The sequence below is a fragment of the Rutidosis leptorrhynchoides genome, chromosome 5 (genome assembly GCF_046630445.1).
Source record: "Rutidosis leptorrhynchoides isolate AG116_Rl617_1_P2 chromosome 5, CSIRO_AGI_Rlap_v1, whole genome shotgun sequence".
In the NCBI taxonomy this organism is placed as follows: domain Eukaryota; kingdom Viridiplantae; phylum Streptophyta; class Magnoliopsida; order Asterales; family Asteraceae; genus Rutidosis; species Rutidosis leptorrhynchoides.
In genome coordinates this window covers 27,116,437-27,124,275 of record NC_092337.1, presented here as the reverse complement: position 1 = coordinate 27,124,275, position 7,839 = coordinate 27,116,437, and the positions used below count along the sequence as shown (strand labels likewise).

The following is a 7,839-nucleotide window of genomic DNA, read 5'->3' as shown; positions in this document are numbered from 1 at the left end:
TCATGTCTTCTCTTGATACATGAATGACGTATAAAGTTGTCTTGATGGCATTCATTTGCAAACCGGAAGATTGAAAGAAGGTATGCAAATTGTGCTTGATTCGATTTAACTCTTGTACGGATGGTTGTGCAAAAATGATCGTGTCGTCCGCAAATTTGGAGTGATTTATTTTCAATCCATTGCCAAAATCACATCCTTTTAGATTTCCATTAACAAGATCACTTGATAAAATTTTGCTTAAAACTTCCGCTACAATAATAAACAAAAAAGAGGAAAAAGATCACCTTGTCGTAAACCACGTTTCATTAGACCTCGTGATGAAAAACCGTTTAAAAAGACCGAAAAATTAATAATGGAAACATAAGTTTTGATCCATGATATAACTTTAGGTCCGAACCCCATTTCGTATAAAACTTTGAACAAAAACTCATGTGAAACAAGATCATAAGCCTTCGAGAAGTCAATTTTCAATAGGATAATTGGACGTTTCTTTTTCTTTGCTATGTGCACCACTTCGTTGACAACCATAACACTATCCAATAATAACCGAGACGGAACAAAGCCATTTTGACTTTCGCTTATGATAGAAGGAATTACAAGCTTTATTCTATTAGCAATCGTCTTCGCAATAATCTTGTACGGAGCGTTAATTAAACTAATAGGAGGTAAATTTTCAATGCACTTTGCCGAATTGTTTTTTAGAATCGACACTATAAACGAAGAGCATGTTAATAGTTTTATCATCAAGGCGATTGTTAAGCTCGTTACAACTCCTAGTGTTAGAAGTGTCATCAAACTATCCCACATATTTCTCCTACAAGAAAAAGAGATTTATGTAAATAATAATAAACAAAGGAAGGAAAAAAACATAAAAAAAAAATAAAAAAAATAAAAAAAAAAAGAAACTCAAATACTTGAAGTTATCGAATTACTTATCCAAAAGTGTCGTGTTACATTCATTACACCTTCAAATGACAAAAAAGAACTAAGAAGTGACTAATACTATATACTTATACTATACTATATATTGATAATAGATCATATTTATTTACCTTTCTTCCAAGCCGTGAGTAACAGCAGTAGGAATTCCAAGAATCCAAACATACTAAACTATTGCCAAAACTAACCATCTAAGGTGCGGTAGTCCATGGTAAAAAGCAATTGGCAGTAACAGTGAACTTGCACACGAGCAAAAGAATGTTAAGGTTGTCAACCGAGTTATAAGTGGATGATGACGATCACTAACAAGTCACTCATAACTCGTTTGATAGCTTTAGCATTCTTCTGCTCATGTGCAAATTCACTGTTATTGCCATTTGCTTTTTACCATAGACCACCGCACCTTAGATGGTTGATTTTGGCAATAGTTTGGTATGTTTGGATTCTTGAAAATCTTGCTGCTGTTACTCAGGGCTTGAAAGAAAGGTAAATAAAATTACCTATTATCTATATATAGTATATTATAAGTATATAGTATTAGTCACTTCTTAATTCTTTTTGTCATTTGAAGGTGTAATAAATGTAATAGACACTTTTGGATAAGTAATTGGATAACATCAAGTATTTGGGTTTCTTTTTTATTTCTTTTTTATTTTATTTTTCTTCCTTTGTTTATTATTATATTAATTTACATAAATCTCTTTTTCTTGTAGGAGAAATGTGTGGGATAGTTTGATGACACTTCTAACACTAGGAGTTGTAACTAGCTTAACAATCACCCTGATGATTAAACCAAAACTGATTTACTCAGTACATATGTGTCATCCTTCATCCTCGTTTTCATCAAAGTGCTTCGAGTGATGGTGGCATACCTGAGGATGTCAACCCAAATCTTGTTAGGTTGTTTTATGGGCTGTTGATCCAGCACTATTACTTGCCAACTATTATGTGCCCTTTCCATGGTATTGGATACCGTACACCTTCATTATACTAACCAGTGAAATTGGTTATCTATAGATTCTATTATAATGCTAAAATGATGACATCATAAAAAAGCAATTTTCTTTGTTAAAAAAAATTAAAATAAAAAAGAAAAAATCTAGACACTCTAGATGATGTCATAATTGTATTTATTTTACAATTAAAAAAATTATATCAACTATTTAACTCCGTATCTTCTGTTAATGTTCCAAATTATGGTTTCTTTATATTAAAACCTTACAACATATCGATCCTTGCTTTATGTCTATTGATCGCAACTATTTATTGATTTAAATTGCATCAATTTTAGGGTTTTTGTTCATCTAAATATCTTCCTCGATGGAAGATATGCATCAGAAATTAGGGTTTGAGAATTTTTTTTTACATCCAAATCGTGAGTTTATTGCTTCGTTTTCTTGGCAATTCCACTTTCCTTGAAGGTGGGTTTTATTTTAAAAAAATTTGTTCATCGTTTTATGATTTTCAGTTTTGATTTGTGTTGTTATTGTGGAAATTATGATTTAAAAGGTTAATTTAATTTCGCGCTGCTGTTAACCAAAATTCATGTTAATCGATAGGTTTAGGGTTTCATTCGTTGGTTTCGCGACTGCATCAAAAATACTAATGTTAGTTTTACCGGGATTCTTTGGCCGTCGCAAAACCTTTCAACATCATCGATTGCTTCAAACGGCCAATAATTATATGTTTTGGTATCTATCTAATTTTGTGATGTTATTGTTTCAGCTTTTTGGACTGCACTTTCATCATCATCTATGTAAAGGTATTTACATTTATTTTCTTTCTATGTGATTTTTTTTTTGCAAAAAATTTTCTTACTCTGTTGTTCTTTTGTCAATGTTATTGATTTTTTAGCAATGTTATTGATTTTTTTGTTTGTATTTGTTGGTCTATATCTACTGATGTTGATGTGGTGTCATATTACTCTTACGTGTATGCTTTTTATAATATATATTTTATGTAGTAGATTGTTATTTCTGTTCCATATCATGTCGTATAGAAAACAAAACGTAAGATAGGAAGTTGTAGTGGTACTAGGCCAGGTGAATCATCTGATGTGTTTGGTGTGGGTTCTATATTCCCATCTTGGTTATCATTAATGATTTTCGAGCGACCGTTTAACGAATAACTTTTAATGTAAAAGATAGTGTTAATTAAATAACTTTTAATGATGGATGTGCTTAAGACCGAAAGAGGTGGATATGTGAGAAACTTAAGTTTCTTCAAGAATTAGTCTAATTGAAAAGCGGCTCAAACATTAAAAGTATGCTTCTTTCACAAGTTTTATTTGATCAACTTCCTCTTGTCTATTTATGATGTCTCTAACAATTCTAAGCATTTTTTTAATCAGGTATTACGACACCACATTCTTTATGCCTGAGTTCTATATAATGCCGTTAAAAAAATTCTAGAGCATCACTTGCCATACATATAATGGAACTTATTATGGTGGAGCATCAGTGCAAGTAACTATTCATTTATGAATCAGAACTCTATATTAGGTAGATTGATGAGCATAATTCTGCTTCAAATACCTTTATGTTTTTAATAGTATTATCATTATCATGTGTAACTTATAGAATAGTACCTATTAAAAATAGTTGCTAATGTTTCAAAAGTTATGAGTTTGTTAGGTTCGGTGATTGACAATGAGAGAACATGAGCTATGAATCACAAAGTAAGACATAATCAACAAGACTAAAAGAAAAGGTATGTCTTTTTGGTAGTGTGTAGACGTGGTAAGTTTGACCCATTTACATATGAATGTTTCGATTAGCGATATGTTAAAACTGGGCCAAATTGGTGTATACGAAATAGCTTAACATAAAGCAGGTTATCTCGGCCGAAACTCATTTAAAATGTAGGCACTTGGACTTATTTCTTTCTAAAGGATTATCTAAACATCAATAGGTAATTAATTTTATTGTGGCATTTGAGACTTAATAGTTATGTATTTATGTGTGAACTGTTTACTCATTGTGTTGTTTGATAACTTATATTTGATTTTACATGAATCTATAGAAGTAATAGATGGTCGTTGTATGCTTGAAGCTGAAGAACATGGTGCCCAATTTAGGCTTTATTTCAATCAGTATGAATATATGAGTATGAAATGAAATATGAACATGAAATATGAATGTGTGCGTTTTATAGTCTTTAATTATTGCCAATTGTTTATAGGTTATGTATCTATCATGTTGGTAAGTCACTTTAATGATTGTTATGTATCTATTTATCATATATTATATATTAAACATAATTAAGCTTTGGACTTTAGTTGATTATTCAGATGGATATAATATTACTTAAATTTTTTAAAATTCGTCCCAAGATATAGTAGTTGAGATTCTCATCTCTTCACAGTGACTGGTAACAACTTACAGCGACTTAAATTTAAAAGATGATGTTACGACAAGTTTCTTAGTCGAACGGGTCATTAAAATAAACGACTTTAGCATATACATTCAATTAATACATAAAACATGTCATTAATTGTTTCGTTTAAACAATCCCGTGATTTCACGGGTCATTTCACTAGTAATATGTTATAATCACCAAAACCAGGCCCCACCCACTGCTATTGTTGAAGAACCTCAGGTGTTACCTTAATGCCAATGCAAGTGAAGAGCATGTTGCTTTAGAAGAAATTCATAATGTGGTAAGTGATCCGACTTCAAGTACAACTGTGGGTGGTGTCGTCACTAATGAAGAACATGGTGGTGAGCATGTTACACTTGAAATACCTCACATGAGCCGACAAAAGATCATAGTTCAAGTAGCGAGGATATCTGTTGATTTGTTTTTCCAACTATTCGTATTTGTTGTTGTTGTTAATTTAGTCAGCAGACTTGTTTGGTGTTTGTGGATTTTGTTTATCTTCTTGATACCTGTTCGAGAGTAAAAAATCCTGATGAAAGTTCAAACAGGCTTGTCTTAATATGAAAGATGAATGATGCAGACATGTTTAGTGTTTGTGGATTTTCTTTATCTTCTTGATACCTGTTCGAGAGTAAACAAAGAGTAAACAATCCTGATGAAAGTTCAAACAGGCTTGTCTTAATATGAAAGATGATAGATGAATGATAATCTAATTTTTGTATTCATACTTGACAAACCTGTTCACTAAGTTTTTTATTAAAATCATTTTTACCCTACCCTCCGTCTTGGCGGCCCACCTCTATTTCATACAAAATAATAACGGTAAGTATCACGCAAAATTAGGAACTCAAAATGCGATACCTCAACGAGTGTACATGTGTGCTTGGACAATCCGCAACTATCCAGTAGCTTTTTAGTAGAGTTCAGAAATAGCCCGTCTCTTTGCTAAACTCTTCTTTTCATCCTTCCAAAGTTGGCCACAATCGATAACATGTGTAGCAGTTTTTCTAATGTGTACATAGAAACCAAGTGCACTTTCAGAAACCAAGTAACTATTGCCATTAAGAAGTAACGTGATTACTTGGAAAATCGGTCAAAGTCAAACATGGTCAACATCCAAGTACTCCCGAGTAGCGAGTTTTGCAACCTCATATATAACTAATGTCTTTGTTAAAACTACAACAAACTTTGGAAACTTTTTAAAAAAAAAAATCATTTTGAAGGACAATCCCAAAACCACATTCAACCAGCTCATATTTTTTATTATATCTGTATATATAGGTTCAATTATACATGTCTAGTACAATAAATAAACATGGGTTATGAAAATACAGGAATAGAAATAAACCAGCATAGGTAATTACCTCTTTTTTATCACTGAAATGAGTTTCATGACACGCAACATCAAGAATCCGCTTGTATTTCAGAAAAGAATCACTAAATAAACTACGATCATTAGCCGATATCGTTTTCACTTCACTTTGAGCTGCTGCTTGGTTGAGAATAAGCATTACAGGCTGCTTTAACACATCCTGCGACATTAAAACACAAAACAGTCAACAAACGAGACAATAACTAAAACCATTTTCTTAAAAACCTAACTAACTAGTCAAAGGTTGTCACTCACAGTATACTTCTGGATCAGCTTTTTGAATTTTTCACGTGTCCTTTTGAAGTTTCCATTGTCATATACCCCACTCGTCACGTTCCCACTTGCATAATTTCAAGAGTTCTTTATAACTCCCCTTCGATATCCTTCCTGTTAGATGCTAACTGCTCCATATTACTAAGATACAAGGAAAGAGCAGATGTTAATCACATAACTAATGAAGTTTAAAAGCATAAGAAATTGTATTAAGCTATTGAATTAGATAGGCAATTAAGAATTGAATGTAGAAGCCAAAAGCTATTAGTTTATAAAGTCGATACCTTTTATTACACTTGCACCCAAGGCAGATGAGTCCAGTAAAGAATTCAGCCTCTATCAAAAGCAAATACTTAAATGTATCCAGCATGCCAGCCTGAGTAAAAACAAGAAACCATTTCAGAGCAATGGGTGAATAGCAGATCAAAACAGGTGCGGATATAAACGGACGATTTTTACCGGCTAAAACCGTTGTTGCAGAACCAGGAATTACTACCAGAAAATCGTTCATAATCAGTCATAATTTGGTCATAATTCAGTAAAGGCATCCAACCTCCAATTACATGAACATAATCACCCATTATAATCCATAAAGGTAACTCCTTTCTTTTATGATCAACTGAAATACAAACAACCCATATCAGCTAATTAGTTACTCAATCAAAAATACAAAAAAAAATTATAACTAGTCAAAAAAAAAAAAAAAAAAATTACTCAAATACTGAATTAGCAACGGAAAAAAATGATAATCCCTTTTTGTAAGAAACGAGACAAAACAGCTGATATTTATAACAATACTTTCACAAAGAGAAAACTTGCAATTGAATTATTAAAATCAAAGATCTACATGTGATGTCAACATATTCCCTGTTTCTTACCGGAAAAAGGAAAACCAGGTTGCCCAAAAAATAAGATTCCGGCGAAGTTCAAGAAGAGATCTCGTCGGAGCGCGTCATAGATCCGATGGGGATGAAATTTGTTTCTGTCGGTTCGTTAGCAGATTTAGGGTTTAATGGTGCCGGCGGTGACGTCAAGTTCTTCCGAAAACAAAAGGCATCTTGACGTTTACAAATTGTGGTGGTTTTTGGATTATAAGGCAAGAGAAAATGAAGGGAGATATATATCCACACCACTTTTACTTTCTCCATGTTCAAAAATACACTTAAATGATACCTTATACAAATTTTCTGTTAAATATTATTGAGCGATATTTTAGAAAAAAAGATTTAAATAATGGTGAAAGAAGTAAAAGTAGATGTGGATATATCATCTCCCGAAAATGAAGCGTCCATGTACTTTCATAGAACACCTTGCTCTAGCTCCATGCTCCAATGACCAAACCGAAGTATGAGTAATTAATAATTAATAAATTAATTAATAAATAATACAATATAACAAAAAAAAAGTTAGGATTTTTTAAAATAGATAAGGGCTCGAAAAATAAAAACATTGGGATTATTGTTTCTGGTGGACGGGAAATGATTTAATCTCATCTCAAATTAAAATTAGACTACTTAATTACGCACTTCGTCCTTAAGATTTAATATAAACTAGTTGAGTTCCTTTTGTTTTTTTTTTTTTTTTACGAGGAACCCCACTATGGGCCAGAGCACATTGGCCCCCCCACCGCAGGTAAACCCCGGGTAAACGGCAAGCCAGCCCTCCACCGCTACCAGGTAAGGCATTCTCCAGTTTGGTCATTAAATGCGGGCACCCCTTAGGATTGAACCCGAGACCTCCCCTTCACTGAAAGTGCTGGTGGCCACCCAGGCTAGGCCTGGATGGTTATTTGAGTTCCTTTTGTTTGCGATAATTGTTTTGATCGAAATATTTGTTAACAAAAATTACTATGTTAATGAATATTACTATGTCAATGG

At 32.7% G+C, this 7,839-nt stretch overlaps 1 long non-coding RNA gene across 4 annotated transcripts; it reads right to left on the bottom strand.

Moving 5' to 3' along the window:
• Window positions 1-1,632: 1,632 nt before the first annotated feature.
• Window positions 1,633-7,068, bottom strand: LOC139847724 (uncharacterized). 4 transcript variants are annotated; one of them, XR_011759637.1, is made up of 8 exons: window positions 6,841-7,068; window positions 6,422-6,581; window positions 6,247-6,338; window positions 5,945-6,103; window positions 5,682-5,849; window positions 5,179-5,475; window positions 4,544-4,826; window positions 1,633-1,811 (listed from the first exon to the last, which is right to left on the bottom strand). It is a non-coding gene; the product is annotated as an uncharacterized lncRNA (long non-coding RNA). The 4 variants fall into 4 exon arrangements; XR_011759638.1 differs by lacking the exon at window positions 1,633-1,811 and having other exon boundaries at window positions 4,290-4,826; window positions 5,179-5,281; window positions 5,399-5,475; XR_011759635.1 differs by lacking the exon at window positions 1,633-1,811 and having other exon boundaries at window positions 4,291-4,826.
• Window positions 7,069-7,839: the final 771 nt, after the last annotated feature.